This window comes from Ischnura elegans, chromosome 3 (genome assembly GCF_921293095.1).
Source record: "Ischnura elegans chromosome 3, ioIscEleg1.1, whole genome shotgun sequence".
In the NCBI taxonomy this organism is placed as follows: Eukaryota; Metazoa; Arthropoda; class Insecta; order Odonata; family Coenagrionidae; genus Ischnura; species Ischnura elegans.
In genome coordinates, this window is record NC_060248.1 from 78,202,801 (window position 1) to 78,221,009 (window position 18,209).

An 18,209-nucleotide genomic window follows, 5' to 3' on the forward strand; every position below is an offset into this window, starting at 1 on the left:
AGGTAGTAAAAAAGGTATGCAAAACTGAATTATGTTTTCGTCCTTCGGTATGAATGCCTATTTTCCTTGGTATAATTATCATTGTGAGGAGTAAAAGAATATTCTACGCAGAATAGTCGATCAACAAGAGCTTACTTTGCTATATTGCTTGTGTTTAGTGATCGTTAAAACTTTGTGGGATGTTTTGTAGACAAAGGTAACTGAAGGTGTCTAAAATGTATTCATTTTACGATAAATTCTTTTACAAAGAGCATGCTTTTTACGCGTTACCATTCTTTAAAAGTGGATCTATTCTGGTCACACGAATACTTTATTCCAGAATAGAATATGGTAGAAAGATATGTGGAAATGTGGATGAAGTATGCCATAAATCGTATCAACGATTTGAGTATCTTAATGCAGCTTGTGAATGCTTCAAGGAAAGAAGGAAGTCGTAAGCACAACTAATTAGTTTCAATTTAATCTTATGTTATCGGTTTACTCTCCCCTACTTATTCTGTGCGAAAAATGGAGTAAGATTTTATAACGCCGTTCCGGCACTGGTTAACAAAAGACATAATGGTCAAATAGCACCTTTAACAATTTTGTTGCCTCATAATTTGTAATACTTACTTTCTTAACCGAAACAAAAAAGTTTGTAATGAAATGTAAATAATAACTTACAACAAAAAACACACAGATTTATATTTCACTTATAAAAAAAGCTAAGGAAAGTGCGTTCCCGCACTGATAAATTTGCCATAACGTCACTGATTCTGACCTCATTTCCCTGAGATTCTGACACATATTGGGGAAAGTTACGTTATTGTGTTATTTTTTTCTTGCTTTGGCAACCATTACCATCGTCATTTCCTGCAGCTTCTAATACCACCGTATTCGTAACCACTCACTTGGTGTAATAAATGTTTCACCTTTAATCGATTGGAAAACAAAGCAGGTTTGACATCTAGCATGATTTCATCGTGAATTGGGAGAATCTCATGCGGTGATAAAAGTCATCTCGTACGTTAAGCCACCGCAACCATAAAAGTCGGGGTTCTTCTCAGCGAGTGCATCAACTCCAGCGGTGGGATTCGTTTTTCTCACCACGGGTTTCAGTTACTGCTGGAGCACTTAGCTGTAAATGCCCTGCGGCTGAAGTGAAAATGGCTGCCTAATTACGATTACAACAAGCTTTATTTCGCATAATTTAGAGTCGTGAGCCTTTGAAGCTGTGATTTCATCGCCCATTCCACAAGAGAGCTCGCCGAACTTGCAGCCCTTCGTTTGTCGTTTCATTTTTATATATTTTTTTAATTCTTTTGATTAGGTATTCGTTCTCTGGAGTATGAGGTTGCGAACAGATCTCAACTCATTTATTTTAAAAAGAGTTTTAGTGACATATTTTATTGCTATTGATGAGGCAAGTTTGTTTTTCACCATTTTATGGACAAATATTAGGAACTTAAGTTAAACCATGAGTAAGTGAAAGTATCGTGAATGTAGTGAACGTTATTGAAGTGTTTTTTTTCCACCTAATAAAGGGTCATTTAAAGAGAACTTGCGATTAAACGGGGGTACCACTGTTGATTAATTCAGCGTGAAGGTTAGTTTGTTTCTAAGTGAGTGGAGCTGTCCCCTGAATCAGCCGTAGGCGTGTTAATTTTGAAAAATAGGGAGATTAGGTCAACCCTTTCCCTAGGTTACCTCCTCCAGCGATTTTTTGGGATTTTCAAAGGTTTCGCCCATCATTGAACCCGGTAGTTGCCAAACGCTAAATCCGCCTTAAATTATGCCGCGGGACCTCCTTTATACACGAAAAATGATACGGTGTTCACTGCTCACCGCTGGGATCTATGGCTAGGACTGCAGGGTCCAGTATGGAAAATTAGTGCTTTTCCTGCGTGATATATAAGGCATCAAGCATCTGATCGAATAGAGAAGATGATGGCTGTGTGACTGTAGGCGTGCTTAGAATGTTTTTGCGTGAGTACCAAGAGTACTTATGAATGCTCCTCACCCAAGTGACTATGTGGAAAAAGTCCTAATAAATATTTTAAAAAAGTTTGCTCAGACGTTTTAAATTTCGCCTCTTTCTTATTCTTAGCTTTTAGGATTTAAATTTAACTCTTAATATTTGACTTTTTTTTTCGGTTTTCAAGGGTACTTTTGGAGATCGCGCGCGGGTGCCACGGCACCCAATGTAGTCTTTGTGTCTGACGACCCGTAGGAAGAGAGTTGACATCGTTTTTTTAATTTTCAAATAAGGTTTAAATTGGTCTTCGGATCCACCGTAGCTTTGGCGGTGACTGTGAAAGGACCGATGTAGTGCGGGCTAATGCTACGATGGGAACGCGGAGTTGGTGTGAGTGCGCAGTCAAGAGAGGGGAGAAGGGCAGAGGTCGCGAGCGAGAGTGGCCATCTCCGCGGCCGACTCCACGCCGCCGCCGAAGCACATAATACAGCCACTCACTCTCCGCAGTGTTATGGTATCATCTCCTTTTGCGACTGACCGCGGCGGCTTGACGCTTCGCGCGCGAAAGAATTTTTTTTCCCCATTCTGACACGGAGGAGGCGGGATTTGAAAATGCGAGTTGCTCAGTTGGCGGGCGCGAGATATGTAGACAAAATATGTAGGGCAAGAGATGTTGGTCGATATGTCTGGAGTCGGCTGGAGACGACGCAAAATCAGTCATTTTTGTTGGAGTGTCACTCTTTCAATATTTAAGTCTTCATCTGGAGATTTTCTGGGTACATAGATTGGCATCATGTCAAAATAAAATAATCTCAGTATTTTCTGTCTTTTTAAAATTTCCGCATTGAGATTCATGCATTTTTTTCAAGAGTTTATTTTGCTTACTCTGGATATTTCAAGATGATTGCATCATCATCAGTCAACGACCAAATAATTGGTTTGACGCAGCTTTCCATTCCGCTCTGCTATCTTTTCACGATGACGATTCGTTCTACGATTGTTATCATCAGGCTCATCAGTCTTCGGAGGTCTCCTACTATGGCCAACTAAGTTGTCCCGTCATTTCCTTTAAGTTTTTATAAGTGATATCTTTTCTCCCACTCACCTCCGCACTTTCTCATTACTTGCAAGGTCGATTAATTTTATATTCATCATTCTTTGGTAGCACAAAGTTTCGATTGCTTCCTTTATTGACTTCTCTGCTGCTATCAACGTCCAAGCCTTGCTTTCGTAAAGAAACATGCTCCATATGTAGCATCTGATGAGTTATTTCCTTATTTTTATTCTTGTATTCTCAACTGTAAGAAGATACTATTTTTGTAGATTTCCCTATTCACCTACGTTTTTTTACTGACTATTTATTTTTTGAATCGTCCATCGTTGGTAATTCGGCTTCGTAGGTAAGGTAATTTTTTCACCTCTTCAAACTTTGGTTTTCATAGCTTAATGTTTGATCTAGCCTCCTCTCTTTTGCTGAACACTTATATATTAGTCTTCTTTTTATCGATGTTTAGCTGGTATCTGACCATTGTCCTTTCTATATTTGTCAAATTCTTCTTCAAATCGTTCTCTATCACGGCTATAACTGCTATGCCGTCTGCAATTCTCAGTACGTTAATTCTTCCTTCGTGAATATTGACACCCAAAGTCTTCTCCTTGATTTCATTCATAGCTTTCTCGATAATAACATTAGAAATTTCGGGGGATAGGGGCGGGGGTCGATTAAAAAATTACGGAGGAATCGCAGCTACTCCAATTTTAAATTATCAGGCATGATGGAAGATGATTGCGTGAGTTTTAATTTAAAGATGCATCAACAAAAAAGTCAAAATACAGCCGGGCGAGAGACATCAATGTCTCCTCTTAAGGTGACGCATTTCTACCTATCTACCGGTCGTTTTTTGCGTGAAATATTTCAGTAATTACTTCAGCCAGTCAAGATTATTGCTGGCGACTGGGAGGCTTCCTTTTTGGCCAAGTTTCCAACCTTATGTCAACATCTCTTCCCCTTCAAACGCCTGGAAAAAAGTAAACCGTATTCACGCCGGAAATTATCAATCAGCTAATTATGGCCTCGTGTCTTTATTATTTTTTTCGCCCAGAAAATACTCTATTCGTGTCTGGAAATGATGGGTCATTTTCACCACAGGATTTACCGGTGGCAAGAACTCCTAAAAAGCACAGTTAAGCCTATGATTAATATATATAAAGGGTGCGTACTATTGATGATTGTACATAAGTAAATCTGCATTTCCAAGAAGAAAGTAATAACGAGAAAACCTTTCAGAAAAAAATTGGACTTGATTGACTGGACACAACTGATACTGTTATAGCTTGCCTGCATGTTCCTAGACTGGGCACAGTACGTTATTCCTAAATATTACTAAAATGACGTATCACATCCAGTAGAACGGTTTGATTTTCTAAGGTAATATATGCTAAAAACTCACGGTATCTACTTGAAATTTTCATGGTGCACAGAGTATACCTGCTGGTCATTCAATTTTACCTCAAATATATGAGAATTTCTCATTTAGTTCCCTGACCAGCGCTCTGTTTATGTTTTCATTTTTACTTCCTTTTTTTTCAGCGAGAGTTTTCCGATGAATATGTGACGACTAGTATCCGAAAAATTATCTGGGTAATAATATGGATTATAGATATATTACCATGTTAAAATCTTCACCTTTCGAATCTGTTTTCGTCTCATAATACCTCAGACACTTTCGGAATTTCATGAGTATTTTCATTCAACAAAGATTTCTCTATCTCGGACGCGAGCCAAGATAGTCTCATCTTGAGAAAGAAGGAAGTGAAAATGAATCAATTACTCAATCGACCGACGTGAAACATCACATATCTTCATTTGCTTGAACACGACGTGTTTTGACATGGCAGTGACAAACAGACAAGTACTTTCATCTTCGTCTTGCATAAAGTAGTCGCCATAATAATACTGTGATTGCTTATTATATAGTTTGTGCTTTAATTTTGTGATAATATCTCAATTATTGAAGCATCTAGTTGGGTAGGATAGATTATGGCATGTGGCAATTTTGGATGAGAGAAATTATTATTGTAAAATTGCTACAAGTAGGCCATAGGTGGTAACATGAACATACGAGTGAAACGATTGAAAACTTTGTAGCAAAACCTTGAATCCTACTTAATTAACTGATTTTAAAAAGTATATAACTTTTTCGGGTAGGGTTCAAGTATTTTTGCTGATAGGTCGTTCGAGTCCCATTTGGTCCTGTTCAAGGAGGAGAAGTGTCTCACATTTGTTCTTTGTGATCGGCAGTTTACCTTGAACTGTTGATGATTTTTTCCCGCAAAGTTTGGCTTTATTATGTCCTTCCAAAATTCATCCTACGATTTTTCCTCTCACTATTTTGTGCCTACCTCATAGCCTGTTCTTTACCTCCTCTCCGGAACACTCTCCCATCTCAGTTCTCTAAGCATTTATTCTAACTCTCACTGTTTTTTATGTTTTCCTAACACATTTCAAACAGCTTCTACGGTTTTCTCTTCAACTTCTTTAAGTTTGGCACCTCTCCTTTACAGTGTGGTTCTAAAATTAGACATGAGTATTCTTAAGTTGGTCACACTAGGGTTTTATAGGATTTCTCTTTAGTGATCTCGCTACTTCCTATGAGATTTCTCATTACCGAATGTAACATTTTAAACGCTTTTTAGACCACATGTTCTGGGTTTAAACCTCATCCTAAATTCTTTGTCAAAAGATCACCTAAGTATAAAACACTGTCGGATTTTGGAATCAAATTATCAGATAATTCATCATTTCTATTTCCGTACTTTTTCTGTTTCTGAAGTTAACATATTTACATTTATATCCAGGTCACTTCTCGGTATCCAATTCTATAAATTTTTCACGTTATCCGGAAGGGATTCGGAAACAATCTGATCCGATTTTCCTTTAAAAAAAAACATTGTTTATTCTTTTTATTTCAATGTAATTTGTTCATTTTCTCTCGTTTCCAATCTGTTAAAGGTTGAGAAATAGAATTAACAGTATATTTTGCTGCTCATTTGTCTCTCGATTCACGAGCTATCGCAGGAGGAGCAAGTAAAACCCTCACACTCTCGCGGAAAGGGATAGGGCTAGTATTCGACTATGTATTTGAATTGCAACGACATATCATGAGAGTTCAGTCATGTTTCTTAGTTGCTGTATGTTGCATTTGCCTAGGAGCTATTATTTTCGTTGCTTGTGTCATAAAATGAATGTTTCGTTAGAGCGAATTAAAAAAAGTATTTCTTAATTGTGAATGCGAGCCGTCGCGCATAGTAATTATACTTTCAAAGAAGTACCGGAATAAAAATAATTTATTGTTCTTGGACTTAAAATGTCCAATAAGAACAAAGAAATTAATACATTAGAACTAGAGATCAAAACATTACATTATATTGAAAGAATATAAGAGCAGTGGATAAATATTTTACAAGAGGAAATAATGATTCTCTCCATTTGAATTGAATCATTATTATTTACCTCCTCTCCCAGGGCTACCACCTTATCGTGGTGGAGAGGTTTGAGTGCCCCAATGACCCGGAGAGCTATGCTGGCGGGAGCGTATGCTCCTGGTAGGGCCACCCAAGCCAGACAGGTCGAAGGGTAGGGGACTGACTAAGTGTAGCCCACTGGTCCTCCAGGTTGGGGGTTGTGCGACAGGCCGGTAACCTGCCCATGTAAAACCTTCTTTAACTCATAAACTTCACAGAGAGCCTCGGAATAGGTTAGGATTCAACAGACGACGACTAGGCAAAAGTAAGGACATGAATACGGGTATAACGGATATATTAAACATAGCCACATGGAATGTACAAGGCTTAGGCAATCACGAGTTAGAACTTAACAACACCCTTAAAGAATACAAAGTGAATATGGCGGTCATCACTGAAACAAAGAAGAAACTCAAAGGGACAAAAGACTTGGAAGATTACGTAATGATATACAGTGGAGTTGATCAGAATAAAAGAGCACGTTGTGGAGTGAGTGTTTTAATAGACAAAAAATGGAAAAATAATATCAGGGAATACACTTTCATAAACGAAAGAATAATAACGGTGCGACTCAAATTTGATAGGGGTTATTTAACAATACTTGGAACATATGCACCTGAAGATGGGAAAAAGGAAGAAACAGAGATTTTCTATGAGCAACTGCAAAAAGAAATAGGGAAGTTAAATAACAGGGACTACTTAATAATAGCTGGTGATCTTAACGCTAGAATTGGGAAAGAGCCAATTCCACAATTGATTGGAGTACATGGAGAAGACCATCTGAACCAAAATGGAAGTAAATTAAGAGAATTTATAACTTTCAACGAATTAAAAGTAACAAACACATTTTTCAAGAAAAAAGATATCAATAAATTCACCTGGTCAGCCAGGGGTCACCGATCCCTAATTGATTACATAATTGTTAACCGAAAATTAGCCTCGAGGATAACTGATACACATGTATATAGAGGAGCAAATATATGCACCGATCATTTCCTTGTTAAGGCAAAAATACAACTATGGGCAAGGTGGAAAAAGCATAATACGGAAAAGAAACAATGTCAAGTAAAGAAAATCTTCAAAACATACCTTTTGAAAGAGAGTAGTATTCGAAAACTGTACCAACACAGGATTACACGACTGCTCGAACAGATAAAACCAGAACATGACATCAATAAGGAATGGGAAAATCTTAAGAAAGCTATTTTACAAATAGCTAATGAAGTTTTGGGCACCAGAAATAAAAGAAACGGAAAAGAGGTTTAAGAATCTGGAGCGAAGAGATAGCACAGGCCATCGAAAATAAAAACAAAGCATACAGAGAATACCTACAGAGAAAAACAGAGGAAACGAAAGAAAAATATCACAGGGTCAGAAACCGCACGAAAGCAATAATAAGGAATGCACATATGATATCATGGGATAGATTTATAAGTGGAGTAGAGGATGATATTCATGGTAGGCAAGAAATAGCATATAAACTGATGAAACAACTCAACAAATCAGAGAAAGATACTGCCCAACTAAATGTTATACCGAAGGAAGAATGGATAGAACACTATAGGAGATTATGGTATGATCCAACATTAGATGATACGATCAACACTCCAGAGGAAACAATAGGAGTAGACCCTATTGATTTGAAAGAACTAGAATGTGCTCTGAATAAGACAAAAAATAGGAAAGCTGCTGGCATAGATGGAATTGAATCAGAGCTGATAAAATATGGAGGCACATCCCTACAAATAAGAATCCTCCATCTATACAACATGTGTTAGAAAAAGCTTGAAATCCCAAAGGATTGGAATGTGGCGAAGGTTGTTTCATTGTTTAAAAAAGGAAAAAGAAATAATCCAGAGAATTACAGAAGTATAAGCCTACTAAATACTGCATGCAAAATTTACAGTAGAATAATAAATACTAGACTACAAGCTATCTCTGATGCCATTTTATTAGAAGAACAGGCTGGATTTAGGAAGGGAAGATCTTGCATCGACGATGTTTTTACTTTGAAACAAATAATTCAAAAACGAAGAGAGTTCAATCTGGAAACGCATCTGGCATTCATAGATTTTGAAAAAGCATTCGATCGTGTAAATAGAGAAATGTTATGGTCAGTTATGCAGAAAAGAGGGTTTCCTAGACATCTGATAAAAGCTTCCCAGAGTCTATACAGAGACACCAGAATTGTAATTGACACAGGGAAACAGATCACCCAAGAAATTATCATTAACCGAGGAGTTAGACAGGGTTGCAGCCTATCCCCAACCTTGTTTAATCTATACATAGATGACGTTCTAAGAATGTGGAAAGAGAATAATGTATCACCAGGCATAGAAATAGGACCATCTCAATACTTAAATACGATGCTGTTTGCTGACGATCAGGTTATAATACAAGATAAAGAGGACAAACTCCAGATGGCAGTACACAGACTACACGAGTTGAGCAAGCTATACAACCTGAGAATTTCAAAAACCAAAACAAAGACTTTGGCATTTTTAGGAAGCAACCCGATACGAACGAAAATTGATATTGAGGATCAAGTAAGTCCTGGAGCAAGTGTCGCACTTCCAGTACTTAGGATGCGACATAACATATGACGAGGAAAAAGATATTATAAATAAGGTTAACACTTTCCAGAGAATATGTGGCACTATCAGAAGAACTCTAAAGAACAAAACAAGAAAAGAAACACAAATAAAATTTTACAAAGTGATGGCAGTCCCTACTGTACTCTACGGATCAGAATGTTGGGTAACAAAAAAGAAGGAATTAAGGCAGATAGAATCGTCTGAAATGAAATTTTTAAGATCAGTTAAAGGTTGCACAATATTGGATAAAATAAGAAACACTCAAATAAGAGATGAACTGGGTGTCCAAGCAGTCACTGACAAATTAAAAGAATACAAACATAGATGGAAAGAACATTTACTTCGAATGCCAAATGAAAGAATTCCAAAGCAAGCAATGGAATATCAACCATTTGGCAAGAGAAGTATAGGAAGACCAAGGAAAAGATGGTGATGTGGAGCCGGAACAGGCTTAGTAGCCTAATCCTGGAAGGAAGAAGAAGAAGAAGAAGAAGATTATTTACCTTCCAGAGCTAAAAGGTAGCGAAAGTACTTCTAGTAAAGTCTGAATATCACGATCCTTTTTTTCCATCCCTCTGGAGCTACAGCTCCTTCTTTATCTCCAGCTACGAGGGGAGAAAGTGACCGTTCATCGCGATCATTTCTCCCTATGACTCGAGGGAATGGATTTGCACGTCCTTTCTGCACGTCCAAATTCCGCAACTTTACTGTATCTTTCTTTGGTCATCTGGTCCCACAATTTAACCAATAAATTTGTTCCATCTCCTTCTAAACGTTTTCCAAATACTTCTCTTCTTAGGAATTAACATCATTGACAAGATTAACTCATTTTTTCATAATTTTTCTGTAGCGCCTCATTTCGAATACTTCTACTTTTTCTATTTTTCTGATCCCAACAACTCCTTCGTTGCCCTGAGACACATCCCTTGTAGGTAGGAATGCATGCAAGCAGTATATTATTTGCATTGTATTTTGTCTTGTAGGAAATAAAGGAGTTGGAGTCACTCTGGAATAAAGCAAACAGGCATAAATAATTTAGTGTATGCGTGTCAGAGCAGTCGTATGATACAAGCCCAAGGCTGTTTGAGATAAAACCAATAATGTGTGACATCATGCGACCGGAAAGTTCTCGAATCCAGATGACGACAATGAGATGTATCTCGTCATCGCAGTTGGCAGACTGAGGGCATCTTCAGGTGTTTCGACGATCGTCTTTTGTTCTTTCACGGCCAACATAACGATTAGAGAGCGAAAGTGATTGCAAGGCCATCGGAGGATATAGAATATCGTTAACATTTTCCAACGACCTTCAAAGCCGTGAGACACTTATGGAGCCTTAAGACCTTTTCAAAGAGACCTTTTTTTCTTGCGAGTTGCCTAATTATGCTATCGAATTCTATCATGGATGAAGAGAGCACACAATGGTAATAAACTCGGCCTCGCTATCGCTTGTTCCATGAATTTACTAGGATAGGAATATACCATGTGATTTATTTCCCAATGTTTTCATCCTCCAGTATTCGGGACAGTATTAAATGTTTGTAGGGTAGGAAACTTTAGCTCTGTGACCTTTTTGAGCATTACCTCTGAATTAAAGTGAAGCTGGCTTATGGAAATAAAAATGGCTCGCAAAAGTTATTTTTGTTACTCCTAATTCTTCGTACCATTATTTGGGTTTGGCTCTGACTGGCATGTTGGTTTTAAGATGAGTTGTTCAATAAGGTACTAATATCTACTTAAAAAACTATATTTAAGAACTTTTCACCGAATATTTGCAATTTTTATCTTTTTGGCTATTTAAAAATCTCACTTCAGAGTTTAAAAAATTCAAAATTATATTTTAGTCATCAGCACACGATGGAAAGTTCCACCTTATTGACCTTAACTCACATTTGACATTAGTGTTGTGTGGCTAAACAGCTTTCCATGAATTTTGTCAGAATATTATAATAAGGTGACTCAGGTATTAGATTTTATATTGGTATGAAGGCATTTTAATTGTATTAAAAGTTTGGGGCTGTGGGTTTCAATTCAAAAAGCCGTTAATTCACCAAAAAATTCAGAAAAAGTCTATAAAACTAATCAAGTCATATATTTTGGGCATATTATGACACAAATTATTGCCGGGAAAATATATATTCTGGGCTGGCTTTGTTCATCATCAATTTTCTGTAAATTTTGATAGAAAGTTTTTTGATTCCTATTCTGCCGCGGAATGTTAACTTTTTTTAAATAGTATTTTTTGTAGTATAATTTTTTTATCGTTCCAGTCGGTGAAATTCTTTCCTGACAGTGTTTTCCAACATTTTAAAATGCTCAGTTATCGTTGCTTGTAATCAAAACCGATCAGTTTTCTGTGTATTAATAGATGTTAGTTTAAATTCTTGGTATGTTTGAGTGCAGGCTATAAATCTCTCGCTGTAAATTTTGATAGAAAGTTTTTTGATTCCTATTCTGCCGCGGAATGTTAACTTTTTTTAAATAGTATTTTTTGTAGTATAATTTTTTTATCGTTCCAGTCGGTGAAATTCTTTCCTGACAGTGTTTTCCAACATTTTAAAATGCTCAGTTATCGTTGCTTGTAATCAAAACCGATCAGTTTTCTGTGTATTAATAGATGTTAGTTTAAATTCTTGGTATGTTTGAGTGCAGGCTATAAATCTCTCGAGTGTCATGTGCATAAATATTGCTACAGTAACCAAAACTCATTCAGTAACAATCAAGACCCTTTTGTCAGTATTGTTGATAAAAGTCATTCAATGGTAAATTGACACAGTCATTAAGATTTACTCTTCCTAACAATTCAATTCAAATATCTGATAAGCTACTCTCTTATAAGGCGTTCTATGAAGCATTCTCCTGTAATACCGTAAATTAAAAAATAAATTCCATTTTTTCCGATCGCAAGAATTATATGAAGCCTCTTTGGCATGCCATGAAACATTTTTCCTCCGAAGATGTGTAACTCTCCTGAAGTCACGCGTCTAGACAACTGAATTAGCATCCAAAAAATATCTTGTTGATTGGGTTTGAATAAGGGATACGGATTCAACGCACACACTATGTCATCAACAGCCCGGTTGTGATGACTTCATCCCTTCGGTTGAAGTTTCAATTTCGAGGGATGGAACGTTAAGGAAGGCCATCCATCTCCTTCGAGCTTTGCAATTCTTTGATCAAACAGTATACATTACGGCACTTCATTTGAGTTTCGTAACCTGCAATTCTCCCTTCCTAATTTGCTCTTAAAGTCCCCCTTAATACCCCGCCATCATCCGGGGATGCTTGAGAAGGAGGGAAGAGTATAACCACCAAAGGGCAAACAATTCATGATTCGTTGTGGCTCGCGAGACTGTTTCGAAATTTTTATTTGCTATTTTTTAATGATTTTTTATGGTTCGAACAGGATGTTGTGTGGGGAGGTTTTTTTTCTTACCCCACATGACACGTCATCCTTCATCGTCCTTCCTTATGCATTCTACTTGGGAACGATCAATATCTCTTCATTTTTCAGAAACCACTTGCAATGTCGAAAACGATTTCCGTTCCACTGGAGAGGTGAAGGCCCTTCTGCTGATAGGCATGACTTACGTTTATATTTCGTTTCGGAAACCGTTTTCATAACGAATAAACTCGCTTAAAATTCGTACCTCTCTCCAGTGACGTCATGGAAAAAGTAGCAGTGCCGAAACGCACTTTCCTTAATATTTTTTAGAAGTGAAATATTACTCTGTGTGTTCTTTTATTACAAGTTATTGCTTAAATTTTATTACAATTTTTTTGTTACAAATGTGTATTAGAAATCTTGTTGCAAAGTGTTATTTGACTTTTTTTTTTGTTAACCAGTGCCAGAACGGCGTTCCGATACCATGGCACCACTCTTGCCTCTCGCTGCAGATGGGGATCGGGTGTTTTGGCTGGATTGCTGCCTTCCCACCCTTTGAGTTCGGATTGAAATCGCGGCGGCGACGAAGATTTTTCAGACTACCTGTTCCCTGCTTGAGTGCAGTGTGGAAGGCACTTCAAGCACAGCATTCTGTCCGTCGGTTGTGTCCCCTTGGTACCATTCGTTAAGAGCAGGCTAATGTAGGCGCCGAGGTTCTCTCCGCTTTTGCTTCCATACCCTTCCCTCATGGCGCAAATGGCCATTGCTGTCATTCGCCTCTTCCAAATGCCATACAATTTTTTTTCAGACTTTGAGTTTGAGAAAAAACTTTGAACCTTTTTTCTTTAATATTTACAAGATACCCATCTTCTCCCCATCTTCTTGGACCTTGGACCCATTTTCATTATCTAATGTTAAAGCTAGTTTTGGACTAGTGGAGGTCTTGGACGTGAGTGTCTTCGGGTATTCTCAAAGCCTTCCACTTATGTATTATAAATTAGAGTGGTATGTTTCACATCTGCGGACTATTATGTCTTGGCACTACGGAATTTCTGCTCAGTTTTTCGATTATTTCTTTGCCTTTGTTCATCTGGAGCTATGGGCGTTTCTTTTTAAGCTGCACAAACATATTTGGTGATTATTTCGTCTTATATTTGGTAGAAACATGCAGTATTTTTAGTATGTACTGCTGTCGTAAGATAGCTGTACTGCAACCCTCCATTTATCCTTTTCCCGAACTAGTTCCATCACTTCCCTCACTTCTTCTTTGTGCTTTTCTTTATCTGCACCATGTGCACATCTCTTGGCATTCCATTTTTTTACGTATATTATATTTTTTGCATATATTTAATTTTTTATGGTATGACATAGCCACCACCGGGTATTCCTAGATGCAGCCTTGCATTCAAAGACCATTTAGAACAACTTAAGGCTGGAAGGCGATACTTGGTGGAACTTGGTGACAGGAAACATGGTAAAGATACACTTTTGTATGTTCCACAGAAGTTTTAATAACCGACCCAGGTTTCGACAGTACACTATGTCATTATCAAGTACACTATGTCATTACCTTGAACATGACATAGTGTACTGTCGAAACCTGGGTCGGTTATTAAAACTTCTGTGGAACATACAAAAGTGTATCTTTATTATGTTTCCGACCAGTTGGAAGCTTAAAATGTGAACGATTTTGGGAGGAGGGCGCTTAAAAGGCCAACTCTTCATTTGGGGTGCGATTTCTGAGGAAAATAGTTTTTTTTTCCTTCATGGGATCAAACTGTATACTGTTTCTTCCTTCTGCTCATTCCAATCTTGGTCTATCGTTCTGCAATGCTGGCTTATCTATCCACAGGCTACAGATTGGAAACCATTTAACATTAGAATGAAGCGAAGGAACCAGGCTGAGGGGATCGGAAAGCCCCGAAGCATTTGGGAAAGCACGACATTGGAGCCTCCGGGAGTCGTGCCCATAAATCATCGGCGTACTCGGCCGTTTGTTCTTCCTTTTTACCTCCTGCACGTCGATCTCTTCTCTTCCAACGTCGTTAAAAATGTTGGGGAAACTCCTGAAAAATATTATGCGCGTGGGAGCGCTGGATGAGGATGTTTTCTAGAGACCTTGTCCACTTTGATGGTCTCCTTCGTGGGGGCTTAATAAATCCTCACATGATCACGCCACCGTTTAAAATGAAATTTACTACGCGTTCCTCCGAAAGGGAAGGGTTCAGAAAGCTTCGACTCTCGTACTGTGAAGGGCTCCGGAATAGCGTTGCCAACCGTTTAAGGTAGACCCAATCGAAACTAGCCCGCAACTATTAATAATTTCTACACTTATTATGAAAAGAACTGGGCCAGACTTGCGGAAACTCAGTGCTATTTTCTTGGTATATTTAATGACAATAGCTAATACACTAAGTGACCAAGATTTGGTTCGTGTTTTGTATTATTTTTTTATAGTATTGGAAATTTCTCTTAAGTTTGGAGTATCCCATTGAAAATTTTTAAATTTTATGTTGGTATTTATGGCCCTGAAGTATGGTATAATTTTCAGCTGTATTCATGATTTACTTTGTCTATGGCAGCCGCTAAGGTGAGACGAGTATTTAATGAGCTCGGAGATTTTCGGCTCACACTTTTATATTTATTTTACGACCGGCTTCGCTTACATCACCATCAGCTACGCTTGTTCGTAAATTTTTAGCCAAAAACAATACTGATACGATGCCCAAGCCTCCATGTTCGCCAGACATGTTTCCATGTGACATTTTCCTATTTACAATATTAACGAAAGCCTTAAAGGGTCATTGTGTTACAGGCATAGGTATAATTAAAAGAAATCGCTGAAAGAGCTAAAGGCTATCCCAAAGATCGAGTTTGAGAAGTGTTTCGAGAATCGGAAGAAGCGCTTTCATAAGCGCATAATATCTGATGGGGGCTATTTTGAAGGTGACAACATCAATGTAGACGAATAAGTAACTACTTTTACCAAAAAATTAAAATTCCTGTTATTATCTGAACTCACCTCGCACTTAAAATCCTACCATTAAGTAGCGCCAGAAACCATTTCCTTAATCCGCATATATGTGACATCATAAATGCACATAATGATAACTATTTTTAAGTATTCCTTCACCTAAAAATATAACGCCGATGCTTTTTTCGTAGTTTTTATTCTGATAATTTTTTGTACCTTCTATTAACAATTAGTCTCTGATAAATGACTTACACGACGCCTAGATGTGATTAAACAAGGTGTGATATTGTTTGTTTTGATTATCGCGGTTAATTTCATGGAAGTAATAAAGGTATAAATTAATTACAACACTGAATGGGTTTGAAATATACTTCATTGCCAGGATCGAGAAAGGTACTGGGATTGAAAGCAATACAAAGCACAGTCGGCTCAATGGTAGTGAGGGAGGAGCGTTTAAAGCTGCTGGATAAAATTAATGGGGAATGTTGGGGATGAGAGAGAGAGATGCTTTTAGAGATAACGGGATACTCAAGGCTTTATCGGGTGGGATTTTGTTAGTCGATCGTTTAATGGAGCGGTGAGAATAGTCACGATAGGTGGAATGAGGATAACTGTAATGTGTGTAATAATAAAGGAAAATATTTCGCTTCACTCCGATAGCACATGATTCACGATAATAGTAATTTCGTCGTGCCAAAACAATTGCGTCAATATCATGCGTCAGCAGTCAGATCGGAATTGAAGAACTGCCATGTGGTGGTGGGGAACACTCTGGTGGGTGTAAAGAGTAATATTAGAAGGCGGCTTTCCATTTCAACCTGCCATAGCCAATCACATTAACAATAATGAAAACCTCTAATTATGGAAATTGATCTAAAACTTCTGGAAATTAGGGGAATGGAGGAGTCGAGGCCTATTACAACCTCGATATCAGAATGGCTTCTCAAAATTTTCTTTTACCGACCACAATCATTGTCATTTGATTTGAATGACATATGCTTTATTGAAAAAATATTGGAAAACAATTGTAATTACTACGTATGCGCCAATTACCTTTTACAGTGTTCCTCGCTCCGTTTGGAAGTATGCATTAGCTTTTGTTATGCACTTCATAGTTGTCGGAAGGAAATTCTGACTACTGGCCCGAAAAAATCGAAAGATCATTTAGATAATAACAAGATGTACGCATATCATTTAGTGGCAAATATACCCGTTGAATTATACTTTGTTGTTTATGCTCTTTGCTGAATGTATTTTAGTTATTAAAAAATTGCATTCAATAGCATTGCGTAACATTTCGTCAGCATTTTATGTTGCAAAAGTTATTTGTACCTAACAGATCTATTCTCGCTCAGTGAAAGTGTTTTCTGTACAGTCTTCCCAAAATCAAGGACATGTTCGACCAAGTTTTCTCAGTCATTTGAGATTGATGATGAAAATGATTTTTGGGACAGGTTAGCCTTCGGATTTGATGCCTCTCAAGGATTGGATATTGAGCTCTAACGTTTAATATTATAGGTTCCATAAATATTTTACGTAGGAATAGTTGTTGTGGTCCAGATATGCCGGAAATAGAGCGCGAAGAATTATGGGAAAATTTTCAAAAGAAATAAATCATTTCACAGAATAAAATTGACGTAAGATAATATGTTAAAAGTGCTGGAATGGCAGTTTTCTCTCCGAAATTCATTGTTGCAGAAATGAGGAATTGATTTCCTTGTGACTATAAACAAATCATAGTGGAGAGTAAAGATTCTGCTGAAAATGGCTTCGTAAAATGGAGTTTTCATCCGAAATCAATTGCAGGGTGGGCTGTCAAATGTTTGTCACCTTCAAGTTCCCTTGGTTCGATTAAAGTGGTACATTCACTGCACTGGGTTATAAAGTTTACTAAATGATATTTTAATTTTCTCCTTTAAATAGATATTTTTCAGTGATTTCTCACATTATTTTCGTATCGTGACATTGCTGTTCATTGTTATCACAAATCTCTGCTTGAATAAAATTCTTCTAACTGTGGCAAATTCGTGCTTATTAAAAAAAATAATATTAGTGATGGAAACTCGGTATTCCTGAGTTAGATGCAAGCTTCTTTAATTGAGATTCCAACTGTATAACGTGAATTTTAACGTCTATATCCTCATAATTTGTAATGGAAACCGTTAAGGGTTATTGTGTTTTCTCTTTGAAGCTGGGAAGACATTTCATTAGTGTCACTTTGCATCATCATCACTCCTGCGGTATGATGCGACGGCCATAAAAGAAATACCCTCAAGCTTGATAGCTAAACCATTGAGAGATGAGCTACAGTCAATTTCATATCGATAATCATTTGGAATGTGTGCTGCACAGTCGGCACTCAGATACTACATGCATTCTTCGCCTAGCTTCGCCTAGTAATGTCATAAATCTAAATTAAAAATCAACTTCGGTCATCTTCAGTCGTATATCATCGCCATATCCCTCTACCAAAGATAAGAGAAAGAAATGCTGCCGGTTGCATGAATGAATACATAGATCACAAAGCTATAATTCGCTTCTTACCAATACAGAAAATCTTACAAATCCTAAATCAAGAGTATTTCGAATGAAGCATTTCAGCCATATTTTTGACATTTCAATTATGTACTGAATATAATTACTTAACTGTGAGTGTAGTAAATTTCTCCTTAACACCTTTCATAAAGTTATCTTTTAAGGTTTTTAAAATATGTCATCGGCTCTCTTCGAATGTCAACTAATTTTTATAATTATATTATTAGCAAAACTTTTTGAGTG